At 33.4% G+C, this 14,119-nt stretch overlaps 1 pseudogene; it reads right to left on the bottom strand.

Annotated features, from left to right (window-relative positions):
- Positions 1-1,186: 1,186 nt before the first annotated feature.
- On the bottom strand, positions 1,187-1,712 carry LOC112629276 (annotated as a pseudogene).
- Between the last annotated feature and the right edge of the window lie 12,407 nt (positions 1,713-14,119).

The raw sequence follows: 14,119 nt of genomic DNA, 5'->3' as shown, positions 1-14,119 counted from the left end.
TTGGTGCTGTGAAAGAAAAACAGGATCTTGGAATCTTCATAACACTAGGCACTCCATTAGTTGGAACTCTGTCCTGACATCGAGGTGCCTCTGTCTAGCTAACGCACCCAAGGCTGTGGCAGCCTCCATCTTTCAAAATATAGATGTAGATAGCCATGGTCCCACTGCTAATATACTCTGTGTGTCATCAGAAATGGCACTGCATGTATGCTGCAGAGATTTACCATCTGTGCCCTCTGAAAGGGCAACCACCAAAGCCCTCTCCACACCTCGGCCCACTGGAGCCACACTTGGTGTGACTGAAGAGTGCTGCCCTGGAATGTCAGGAGCAAAGCCTTGAAATTATTCTATCCCCTAGGCCCTCTGGGCCTGTGATGCAAAGGTCAGCTCTAATAATCTCCAAGATGCTTTTGGGCTCATTCTTCTATCGTATTTATGAATAGCACCCGGCTTCTGTTGGACATGGAAAATTCACAGAATTCACCTTATTAAATAGTAGCTTGGAAACATCCTTGTTGTCTTTTGAAAAAGATTTCTCATAGTTTTCTTATGTGGATAAATTGAGAGTTTTCCAAAATGCTAAGCTCTGCTTCCCTTTGGATTAAAAATGTAACATTTAAGCATTACATTCTTTTAGCATTTTACTTTAAGCACTCAAGAGAAGTCAAGCTTCACTTTCAAGACTTTACTAAGAAATAGCTTCAGCTAAATATCTGATTTCATTACTCACAAGTTCTACCTTCCACAGAACACTAGGACACAAAGAGAATATAGCTAAGTTCTTTGCCACATTATAATAAGAATTTCCTTCTCTTATTTGTGTTTCCAATAACACATTTCTCATTTTTGTGTGAGACTTCATCATAATGGCCTTTATCCTTCATGTTTATAATAACATTCTGTTCGGGATTACTTAGGTATTCTCTGAAAATTGAGGCTTTCTATCTGAGCCCTCACTAGTATCACTCTTAACAGTCTGTTCATAGCAACATAAGCTTTTTCTAAACTGCACTTCAAAACTCATCCAGTCTCTACACATTACCCAGTTCCAAAGACTTTTCACATTTTAGGTATTTGTTACAGCACCACCTCCCTTTTTCAATACTGATTTTTTTTGTTGTTGTTTGTTCATAGTGTGTTTAGGCAGTTATAAGAAAATGTCATGGACTGAGTATCATTTTTTTTAATGGTGAAAAGATATATATATGTATGTATTTAGAATTAGGCAGCTGGACTCAGTTTAGATGATCCCAATTTTGTTGGCAACATCCAAAGCATGGTAATCAGGAGCCAGTCGAACATATGCGTTCTTCTCTCCATCAGGCCGAATCAGGGTGTTGACCTTGGCCACATCAGTGTCACAGAGCTTCCTCACAGCCTGTTTGATCTGGTGCTTGTTGGTTTTAACATCCACAATGAACACAAGTGTGCTGTTGTCTTCTATCTTCATGGCAGACTCAGTGATCAGCGGCAAGTTGAGGATAGCATAGTGGTCAAGCTTGTTTCTCCGGGAGGGGGCGCTCTTCCGAGGATATTTGGGCTGCCTCCGGAGTCGCAGTGTCTTGGGCCGCCGGAAGGTGGGTGACGTGAGGATCTTCTTTTTTTGTGTGGCTGTGGACACCTTTGAACATTGCCTTCTTGGCCTTTAAAGCCTTCGCTTTGGCTTCGGCTTTAGAAGGGGCAAGAGCTTCCTTCTTCAATTTCGGCGCCATCTCGTGAAAAGGCTGGATCTTATAAGCCACTCTTATGTTTCACCATTCTAGGGTTAGCCCAAAATCAAAGCACTGGCAGATTCAGTGCCCAGTACGGGCCCATCTCATAAATAGATGGTTCATTCTGGGATATCTTTTACAAGGGCAGTAATTTCATTTATGAGAGCTCTGACTTCATGACCTAAATACTTCCCAAAGGTTCTGCTTCCTGGTACCATTACATTAGTGATTGGATTTCCATCAAATTTGGGGAGGGGTACAAATATTCAGACCATATTATTTACTATGCCAAAACTAGTAAAACAAATGATGCCATTTTAACTGTCTAAAAGTGAGGAAATGTCTATCTTTCATAACTGTTTTTTATAGCTACATTTTATAACATGTGATGAACTAATATGAAGCAAACAAATGTGATTATGTAAAACAACATGAAAATCGGTTAGAATAAAATATTTTATTTAAATAAAATATTTAAATAAAATAAAAAAATATTTTAGTGCATGAAACTTATTTTTATTAATATTTTGACTACTTAGAATAGATTTTCACATTTACAGAATGAGGAAATATGAAAAATAATAAAAATAATTTTTCTTAATAAAAGGCATCCAAATTGCAAAAGAGGGACTCAATTTACCTTTTTTTGCTGATGATATAACTGTATACTTAGAAAACACTAAAGACTTCTCCAAAGACTCCTAGACTTAATAAACGATTTCAGTAAAATTTCAGGATGCAAAATCAACATACAAAAATCTGAAACATTTGTAATCACCAGTTACATTTAAGCTGAGAATCAAACTAAGAACTCAATCCCATTTATAACAGCCTCTAAAAATATAAAATACCTAGACATACATTTAACCAAGGAAGTGAAATATCCCTACAAGGAGAACTACAAAACACTTATAAAAGAAATTGTAGATGACATGAACAAATACAAAAACACACCATGCTCACAGATTGCAAGACTCAATATTGTTAAAGTGACCATAAAGCACAAAGCCATCTACAGATTCAATGCAATTTCTATAAAATTACCAGTGTAATGTTTCATAGAATTAGAAAAAACAGTTCTACAGCTCAAAGCCAAAACAATCCTAAGCAATTAGAACAAATCCAGAGGCATCTGATTACCTGACCTCAAATTATAATACAAGGCTATAGTAAATAAAACAGCATTATACTCATAACAAAACTAGACATACAGAACAATGAAACAGAATAGAGGACCCGGAAATAAAGCTGCATACCCTAAATCAACAGATCTTTGACAAAAATCAACAAAAATAGACAATGGGAAGAGGACACCCTATTCAGTAAATGATGCTGGGAAAATTAGCTAGCCACATGCAAAGGAATGAAATTGGACACCCTCATCTCTCATCCTACACAAAAGCATTTCCTCACTAAAAATTAACCCAGGATGGATAAAGACTTAACCGTAAGACCCTGAAAGTATAAAAGTCCTAGAAGAAAACCTAGGAAAGACTCTTCTGGATTGGCCTAAGCAAATAATTTATGACAAAGACCCCAAAAGCAAATGCAACAAAACAAAACAAAAAAAGGGTTTTAAACTAAAAAGCTTCTGGAGAGCAAAAGAAATAATCAATAGTATAAGCAAACTACCTACAGAATGGGAGAAAGTATTTGCAAATTATGCCTCTAGCAAAAGTCTAGTATTAAGATTCTATGAGGAACTCAAACAGCTCAACATAAAGAAAACAAACAACTCAATTAAAAACTAGGCAAAGGACATGAACAGATATTTTTCAAAAGAAGACATACTGTGGGCAACAGACACATGAAAAAATACTCAACATAAATAATCATCAGAGAGATGCAAATTAAAACCATGATGAGATACATTCTAACACTATTCGGAATGGCTATCATTAAAAAGTCAAAAACAACAGACGTTGGCAAGGACTTAGATAGAATAGAACTTTTTTACACTCCTGGGATTGCAAATTACAACCTCTATGGAAAATTGTATAGAGATTTTTCAAATATCTAAAAATAGAACTACCATTCAACCCAGCAATCCCATTACTGGATATCTACCCAAACAAAAGAAATAATTACATTAAAAAAAGATAAATGTACTCTTATGTTTATCACAGCACTGTTCACAATAGCAATGTCATGAAACCAATCTAAGTGTCCATTAGTGGTTGATTGGATAAAAAAAATGTGGTACGTATATACCATGAAATATTACGCAGTCATAAAAAAGAATAAAATCATGTCCTCTGCAGTAAAATAAATGCAGCAGCAGGCCACTATTCTATTCTGAGTAAAATAACTCCCAAACAGAAAATCAAATACTACATGTTCTCACTTACATATCAGAGCTAAACAAAGGATACCTATGGACATAAAGATGGAAATAATATACATTGGGAACTTCAAAGGGAAAAGGATAGGAGGGGGTTAAGAGTTGAAAAATTACCTGCCAAGTACAAAGTTCACTATTTGGATGTGGGTTACACTAGAGACCTGCCCACCATGATGTGATAGACCCATATAATAAACATATGCCTGTAGCCTCTGAATATAAAATTTTAAAAATAATAATTTGATTAAAAATATTATACATGATTCAATTTTATCCTCTAAAATTGTTTTTAATATAGTTGATATTCTATCTTTCTAAAAAATGTCTAATATACCAGAAAAAATGATAAGAAGAAGCAATATTTGTGATGAGCTGATTAAGTTTAGAAGATAAACTTACAACAAGCCACCTTTCCACAGCAAATGGTTCTTGGATAAATGCCACGCCCTTGTCTCCTTCCTTTGGATTTTTGCCACACTAAGACTCAATAGAAGCTATAAGTTTTGAACCTGGCCAATTGCTTAGTTCCTTTTAACTTTGCTTATTTAAACAGAAACTACATTCCATAATGAATATATTTTTGCGAAGTCCTTCCTGTAGGGAATGTGTTGGGCAAACAACATTAACAGCTTTGGAGTTCTGTTTTGAAGTACTTTGATTTGCTTAATATAGTCCTATAAATTATCTCAGTTTAACATTAGGGTTCTGTATTTCCCTAATTTTGGAAGGATTGACAGAATTCAAAGCCAGTCTTCAGAATTAAGATAGTCACACACTCTATGTGTTCGGGAACTTTTTTCTTTCTATGTATTTGTTACTTTCAGGAAATTTCAATATAATTATAGTGTTCAGAGGTAGTGCACAAGGCTTTAGTCTATTGCCTAGCTCTCAGGGGATCTTTGAAGAAGTAAATTAGTCACAGTTGCACGTCCCTTCAGAAACATTGTTCTTATGTATGTATTCAGATTTATAACTGAATATTTGAAAAATAAATAAGTGTTTTCATTGGATAGATGTAATAACAATTCAGTGATAATTGACTAGATTGATTACACTATACCCCAAATTCAAGTAAAATAAATATATTAATTACTTTTGAATAATCATCACCAATGTGAGCTAACAGATATTCACCAAAAGTGAGGTATGTTTCAGGGTAGCATGAACTCTGATTTTTGACCTTTTACTATTCTACACTTTGATTCAATGATTTGTATGATTGCACTGAAACTACTTCAAAATATTGCATATATGAGTAATATAATTATGACTATAATAGATGCCAAAATTGAAAACAAAACTGTATTTGCTGGTGAAAGAGAAGAGATTAATATAATCAATTAAATTTGATGAAGACAAACATAATATGAATGAAAGAGACAGCATTCATTAAACACTATTAGATGTGAAACACAATACTGAGAGTTTTTATATAGGTTTTCTTATTTAATTCTTACTACACTGGAATATGGAATGTGTATTACTATTATCCATGTTTGATACATTTGGAGGTCAAAGGATGAAGTACCTTTCTCAAAGTCACAAATTCAGGTTTTGAATGTAGTATAATTTCAGAGTATCTCATCTGCTTTGTGCAATAGTGCCCTCCTAAAAGCATATGCTGTGGCCTAAGTAACCAATCAGACTATAATAATAAGATGAAAGATAATCATTAGGTAATGGTACACATAAAAATGACTTGGGACTTTATAGAATAGTGAATAAAATGTTAGTAAATGGTGATAACTATAGCATCAAAAATTAAAGTGATCTTAGATAGTAACTAAGTAGAACTAAAATTCAACTGGGGCCACAGCTAGCACATTAGAACACTTCGGTGAGAATTCACAAAAGAAAAAGAAAGTGCCACTCCAGGCAGGTTGAGTCACAAAATACACCTCTACTTGATAGACCAATAATGATAAAGTGTCCCCTCCAGCAGACCAACTAGAAAGACACGCTTACTCTAGGGTGAGAACCAGAGCCAATTATTGAAGAGATAACCAATGATCATTTGCTCCATTTTAACCCTCACTATGTAATGCTTAATAGTTTTTACCATATTTGTATAGATTTAATTTGATATTTAGTGTGGATAGACATCTAATTTAACTTTTTATTTAAGAATATCCTTTTTTTTTTGTCCGTAACATTTGTTAACTAGTTTGTCCTTTCCCTAAAGATCCACAACAGGTGATATAATTTATGATCCCAACTGACAGTTTTGAGAGTGCTGATTGCTAAACTAAGTCAAGGCAACTGATCTAAGCTAGATGAAAAATAAAACTAGGATAAATGTTTACTCTACTTTTGGATCAGAGACTATGTATATTACTCCTTTAGTTTATTTGTGCTTGCAGTGATTTCACCCTGTCTGAATTAGTAACGCCTCAGTGTTCCACAAGAGGGAACCAAAACGGTGAAGTACTACATTCACAGGAGGAACTGAAAGAAAGAACCTCAGAATGCCTAAGGAGCTGACTGATGAAGGTGTTTCTCTCCCAAAATCATTCAATAAAGACTGCAGGAGATGGTTCTTTCTTAAAGTGTAACGACAGTACAAGACTTCAAGGAACATACAAAACTAAGAAAACATGATGTTGCCAAAGAAACATGGTAACTCTCTAGTTACTAACCACAAAGAAATGGAGATCTATGAATTTCCTGACAAAGAATTTTAAGCAATTTTTTGAAGGAAGCTTAGTGGGCTACAAGAGAGCACAGACAATTCATTGAAATCAGGAAGATAACACATAAACAAAATCAGAAGTTCAAGTTCTGTTTCTATACATTAAATACAAACTGCCAGAAAAAGAATTTAAGAAAACAATACCATTTACAGTAACATAAAAAATATTTAGGAATATATTTAATCAAGGAAGTAAAAGTTCTATACACTGAAAATTATGACATTGTTAAAGATATTGAATAAGAAACAAACAAATGGAAAGATACCACCTGGTTATGGATTGGGAAAATTAATACTGTTAAAATATCTATAGTACTAAAGCAATCTACAGATTTAATTCAAATCCTATCAAAATTTCGCTGGCATTTTTCATATGAAGAGAAAAAAATTACAAAAATTTTATATGAAAACAAAACACACAAAGTAGCTAATACAATATTAAGAAAGAAGAAAAAGGTGGAATCATCGCACTTTCTGATTTCAAATTTTAAGGCTTATTAATCAAAACAGTATGATACTAACATAAAAATAGACGTATATTCATACATATATACATATACGTGTGTGTGTGTATGTGTGTGTGTGTACATACACACATATATGTACTGGTATATATACTGGTATAAAAACAGATACATATGCATACATATATACATATACATCTATGCGTGTGTACACACACACACACACATATATATATAGTGGTATAGTCTATTCTAAAATAGAGAGCCCAGAAATAAACCCACAAATCTGCAGTCAATAATCTCCAGCAAAGATGCCAAGAATACACAAAGGGAAAAGGAGGGTCTCTTCAATAAATGGAAGAACCAGATATTCATATGCAAAGGAATGAAATTGGATCTTTACCTTACACCATACACAAAAATCAACTCAATATGAATTAAACACTTAAATGTAAGACTTGCATTGATAAAACTCCCAGGAGAAAAACACAAGGAAAATGTTTGCTATGTTTGAAATGATTTTTGTAATCTAACATCAAAAGCATAGAAAATATAAGCAAAAATGAGAACATGCGACTACATCACATTAAATCTTTCAAACAGCAAGAAAAAAAAATCAACAAATGACAATGGCACTTCCAAAATGAAAGAAAATATTTACAAATCATATATATATATGAATTAATATCAAAATACATAAGAAATTCATACACTCAATAGCAATATACCAAATTACCTGATTAAAAAAATATAGACAAAAGACCTGAATAGACAGTTTTCCAAAGAAGACATACAAATGGCCAACAGATACATGAAAAGGTGTTCAACATCAATAATCATGATGGAAATGTAAATCTAAACTTCAATGAGCTATTACCTCACGCCTACTAGGATGGCTATTATCAAAAAGACAACACACAAAGTTGATGAGGATGTGGAGAAAAGGGAACTCTTACATATTGTTGGTCAGAATACAAATTATTAAAACCAGTATAGAAAAAAGTAGGAAGGTTCCTCACAAAACTAAAAATAGAACTATTATATGATCCAGAGGTCTTGCTACTGGGTACATATCCAAAGGACATAAAATCACCATCTTGAAGAGATATCTGCACTCTCATCTTTATTGCACCATTAATTTACTGTACAAGTCAAGTTATGAATGCAATCTTAGTGCCCATACACGATGGGATTTAGCATGGCTGTGATATAATTTAACAATGTATATGTATGTAAAATAATGACATTATACACTTAAATACACACAATTTTTGTCAATCATACCTTAATAAAGCTGGAAAAGTATACCAGTAGTTATTAAAATTTAATAGTTTTCCTCATTTATTAAACTTTTTTATAGAAGCAAAGAGTATGTGATCTTTTAACATGTCATTTGTAGAAAAAATTAAAATAGGACATATCCAATGTTTATTTGGTTGCCTACAAAGATCACAGTTACATTAGAGAAAATAAAAGCATCCAAAAATAACAACAAAAACAAAGAAAAACTGACAGAGTGGAATGAATTTTGTATGCATCTAATGCTCTACCAACTTCAACCCAAAGCTGGTAGACAACTGTTGACATCTATTAACCAGTGTGTTATGGCTTCAGTCTTAAGTGGCTAGGCACCATTCAATTCATTATGTTACCTTTAATTAATCCAAAAAGCCAGTGAGATAAAAAAAAATTACTGCATAAAATGTTTTCAATCTCACATTTGCCATGTCATAGATAATACTTTTTTTTTCCCTTTGCCTATGGAGGTGAGTTCATTTAATTTCAAAAAAGACTTAAGATGACCAAATTTTTAAATGACTGACAATATTAATTCTGCTTTGGTAAGTCAGTTACAACTGACTTCTGTTTTGGTAACCGGATTACAGTTGATTTATTCGACAGTGGCATGCAGAAATTGTAAAATAGAGGTGCTCCTTTATTATTTTTATACCAATTTTATTTAAATTCAGGTATATTTTATTTTATTGTGCTCTACTTTATTGAACTTTGCAAACACTGTATATTTTTACAAATTAAAGATTTGTGGCAACCCTGCATAGAGCACATATATCAGCACCATTTTTTCCAACAGCATGCGCTCACTTCAGGCCTCTCTTTCATATTTTGATAATTCTCACAGTATATTCAAATTTTTCATTACCATTATGTCTGTAATGGTGATCTGTGATCAGTGATCTTTGATGATAGTATTGCAATAATTTGAGGGCATCACAAACAACACCCATATGAGATAGGGAACTCAGCTGATAAATACTGTCTGTGTTCTGACTCTTCTACTGACCAACCCTCACGCCATTTCTCCATTGTCTTCAAGCCTTGCTATTCCCTGAGACACACAATGTTGAAATTATGCCAACTACCTATCCCACAATGGTCTTTAAATGTTTAAGTTACAGGAAGAGTCACACATATTTCTTTAAATCGAAACCTAAAAATGATTAAGCTTAGTGAGGAAAACATTATCAAAAAAACAAGATAGGCAGACAGCTAGGCCTTTTGCATCAAACAGTCAGCCATGCTGTGAATGCGAAGAAAACTTTCATGAAGAAAATGCTAATTTAGCGAACACTCAAATGATAAGAAAGTGAAGCAGCCTTATTGCTGATATGGAGAAAGTTTGAGTGGTTTGGATAGAAGATCAAACCAGCCACAACCTTCTGTTAAACCAAAGTCTAATCTAGATCATAACCCTAATCCTCTTTAATTCTATGAAGGCTGAGAGAAGTGAGAAAGCTGTAGAAGAAAAAATTGAAGCAAGCAGATGTTGGTTCATGAAGTTTAAATAAACAGACCACCATATCCATAACATAGAAGTGCAAGGCAAAGCAGCACATGTTGGGGTAGAAGTTGAAGCGAGTTATCCAGAAGATCTAGGTAAGATAACTGATGAAGTTGACTACACCAAACAGCAGGTTTTCAATGAAAACGAAATAGCTTTATGTTGGCAGAAGATGCCATCTAGGTCTGTAGGTAGAGAGGAGGAACCAATGCCTGGCTTCAAAACCTCAAAGGACAGGCTGACATTCTTGTTAGGGGCTCAGCCAGCTGGTGAATTTAAGCTGAATCCAATGTTTATTTACCATTTCAAAAAGCCTAGGGCTATTAAGAATTATATTAAATCTATTCTGCCTGTGCTGTATAAATGGGACAACAAAACCTGGATGACAGCACATCAGTTTATAGCATGGTTTACTGTATATTTTAAGCCCACTCTCAAAACTTAACACTCAAAAATAAAACAAAGTAGATCTCTTTCAAAATATTACTGCTCAGTGACAATGTACGTAATTACTCAAGGGCTCTGATGCAGATGCACAAGGAGATGAATGTTGTTTCCATGCATTATAACGCAATATCTGTTCTGTAGCACACACATCAAGAAGTAATTCTGACTTTCAAGTCTTATAATTTAATAAATATATTTTGCAAGGCTGGATAGATGATCAAAGCAGCCAAAACAAGCAGCTGCCATAGAGAGTGATTCTTCTGATGGATCTGGAAAAGGGAACAGAAAAGCATCTCAAAAGGATTCACTATTCTAGGTGCCATTAAGAACATTTGGGATTAATAGGAAGAGGTCAAAATAGCAACTTTTACAGGAGTTTGGAAGAAATTGACTCTAGCCCTTATGGATGACTTTGGAGGTTCAAGACTTGAGTGGAGGAAGTAACTTCAGATGTTGTAAAAATCACAAGAAAACTGGAATTTGAAGTGAAACTTTAAGATGTGACTGAATTGCCGCAATCTTATGATAAAACTTGAATGATGTGAGTTTCTTACTATGCATGAATTTACTCTTGGTGAAAATGTTGTGAACGTTGTTAAAATTACAAAATTACAACCAAGGATTTAAATATACATAAACTTAGTTGATAACACAGTGGCAGGATTGAAGAGAATTGACTCCAGATTTCAAAGATCTACTGTGGGTAAAATGCTATGAAACAGTATTGCATGCTACCCAGAAATTTTTCATGGAAGAGTCAATTAAGTAGCAAATTTTATTGTCATGTTAAGAACTTATCACATTGACCACAGTCTCAGCAACTACTACCCTGATCAGTCAGCAGTCATAATTGTTAAGGAAAGATCCTTAAGGAGTTAAAGGATTATGACTTGCCAATGATTCGGTCCATTGTTAGCATTTTTAGCTACTTTAAGGCATGTACTTTTTTTGACATACAGTATTGCTCACTTGATAAACTATAGTATGTCTAGTGTAAACATAAGTTTTACATGCACTGAAAAAAATAAGAAATTCATGTGATTTGCTTTCTGTTACATTTGCTTTACTGTGGTGGTCCGGAACAGAACCCCCAATATCTCTGAAGTATGCCTGTAATTAAGTTAGTTATTTTTAGCATCTTTCTCATTTACAGTAGAAATAGAAAGTATAAAGCCACATGTATTTTATTCATTTTCATATGCCCAGAAGCAAGCATGCTGTGTTTCACATCGAAGGTTTTAATACATCATTTTTTAAAAAGAGATTAAACTGGATTACCACAAACCAGTCTAAAATGCTATTCAGGTATAATGGAAATGCACATGTTATTAATCAGCAGATCATGTTAATCTATGAGGATACAGGTGTTAAGAACCACCCATAAAAACATCCATTGAAGTGCATTACATAAAAAATAGGGACAAAATGATGAATGTAGAGTTAACAACCAGCAGAAAAGATTCAAAATGGATTTAAAATCCACGTCTGGGGGCATTTCTTTTATTCAAAGAAAAACATTTTATATCAGAGATTTCCAAAAGTTTTCCCTTTGGCACCAGTCAATTCAGTTCTACAATATCAAAGACTTCCAAGGATAGCTAGAAAAAACAAATTCGTGTAATCAGCCAGCAAAAGCTGCCTGGTTGTGCAATGTAAACTCTGTATTATACTAAGAAAAGAACTTCTACAAATGAAAGGCATGTCCGCTCACTGAAAAATAAATTCTCCATTAAATGAAAATGTCTTGTACATTTTCATTTAAATACATTTATAATTTTATTTATAATTTTATACATTTATAATTTATAATTTCCAAATACATTTATAATTGTGTATTACAGTTGGAAGAAATATTTTATTTTTAAAAGCACTTAAAATTAAATATTGGCATATACTTTATCAACCACTACTGATAAATGGAAGATGGTATAAAAAGCACAAATATACTCTTGTATATTCTGTGACTTCAGCCTAGCCAACTCCAGAGGTCCGCATTAACATCTAGATGCTGGGATTTTGTTGGTTTGTATGAATGTGGCCTGATCATTTCATTAATGACTTTAAATTTATTCAAGACAGTTGTATATTTTATGAGTCATCTTTTTATCAATTGAGCATTCAAAAATTATGCATAATTTATCTCCTAGTAATACTTAACTAAATTACATAAAAGGTAGACTTTAGTTTTGAAATATTTGGGAAAAATGAAGCATATCTGAAGGAAAACAAATTTTCAGGAGATTTACTCAAGAAAATTGCTATGGTCACACATGGTTTCTGGCATGCCAAAACCATCTTGATGAGTTAATTTACTTAAGATTTGTGTCTTTGTGAATATCGTAAGTTTGCAGTTAGGCAAAAAGAAAAAGGTAGATGGTGATATAGATCGCCTCAGATGCACATATAAGCTTTAAAACATGTTCTCTCTACATTTTGATATAGGTAGCCAAGGTATCAAGTTGCAAAATAACTTTTTCAGTTATGTGATCTATGGACCCTATGTCTGGCAGCAGATGAAAATGTGAAGTCCAGAGTTTCAAATCATGTCAGCTGAAGAATCAACAGTGCCAGCTTTTGTAGAATGGGAGATAACTTTCAGATACTCTTCCTTAAAAATTACAGTAAAAGAAAGCTGATTATCATTGGATATTCAAGTAAAGTTGTATAAGAAATATTTGTGTTTGTTTCTGCTTGCTGAAACTTAAAAAACCAGGGATTTCATTATAATTTGCTTAATTCCTCATTCTGTTTGATAATAATACCTAGAAACAACCTTTGTTAATATTTCTGTCAATTATGAAGACAGTGGTAACCACATATTACCATATTTCTCCAGTTAATTCACTTTATGAGAGAGAAAACATTCACTAGACATTTAATTTGCAGAAGTTCTTCCCAGTTAATATTGAAGATTCTTATACTTATCAGATGCTGAACATATTCTATGGCAATTCTTTTATGCCAAAGGCACAAAAATTCTCAAAAGCTACCAGGATGTTAAAACTGTTTATTTTTTTCCAATACTTGTGTTTTGTAGATCAGGACAAGTCATCACTTTTAGCACGTGTTACTTGGCACTTAAAAAATGTCCCTCAGTGCTCTGGGAAAATAATAACTAAATATTTTTAAAAATCTAAAAACCTCCGCAAAATCTTCTTGTGGCCCATCTTATTACCTTTTTTAAAAAATAAGATGACCATACTATCCTAAGGGAAAACATTTTCTAGTAATTCATTTTTTTGCTAAAGTGGATACTGTTTAAATAGTCCTTCTAAAAACATAGCAAGCAGATTGTTGTTTCTATAGCAATAACAGTACTATTTCAAGTAAAATAAAAATTAAATGTGTTCTAAATGATAGGGCACAGCTTTATTTTAAGTGGCTTGACTCTCAAGGTGTATGATGAGACTTGTTAAGGCTAGGCTTCCAAAGATACAGTTATTTAAAGAAAACTGGTTAGATGGAGACAATATTCAAAAAAGCTCAGCATTATGTACTCATTCATTCATTCATTTAATCAGCAAGGCCTTCAGTTGTTCTTCTAAGAGTGGGTGGAGGCTTTTTCTTCTTGACACTTACATTCTGGTAAGGAAGAAAGAAAAAAAAATAAAAAGTCAACGAAGCAAATTCATAAATACATAATGCCAAGTAGCAATAAATAGTAGG

This window comes from Theropithecus gelada, chromosome 7b (assembly GCF_003255815.1).
Source record: "Theropithecus gelada isolate Dixy chromosome 7b, Tgel_1.0, whole genome shotgun sequence".
NCBI lineage: Eukaryota > Metazoa > Chordata > Mammalia > Primates > Cercopithecidae > Theropithecus > Theropithecus gelada.
This window is presented reverse-complemented; position numbering and strand designations above follow the sequence as displayed.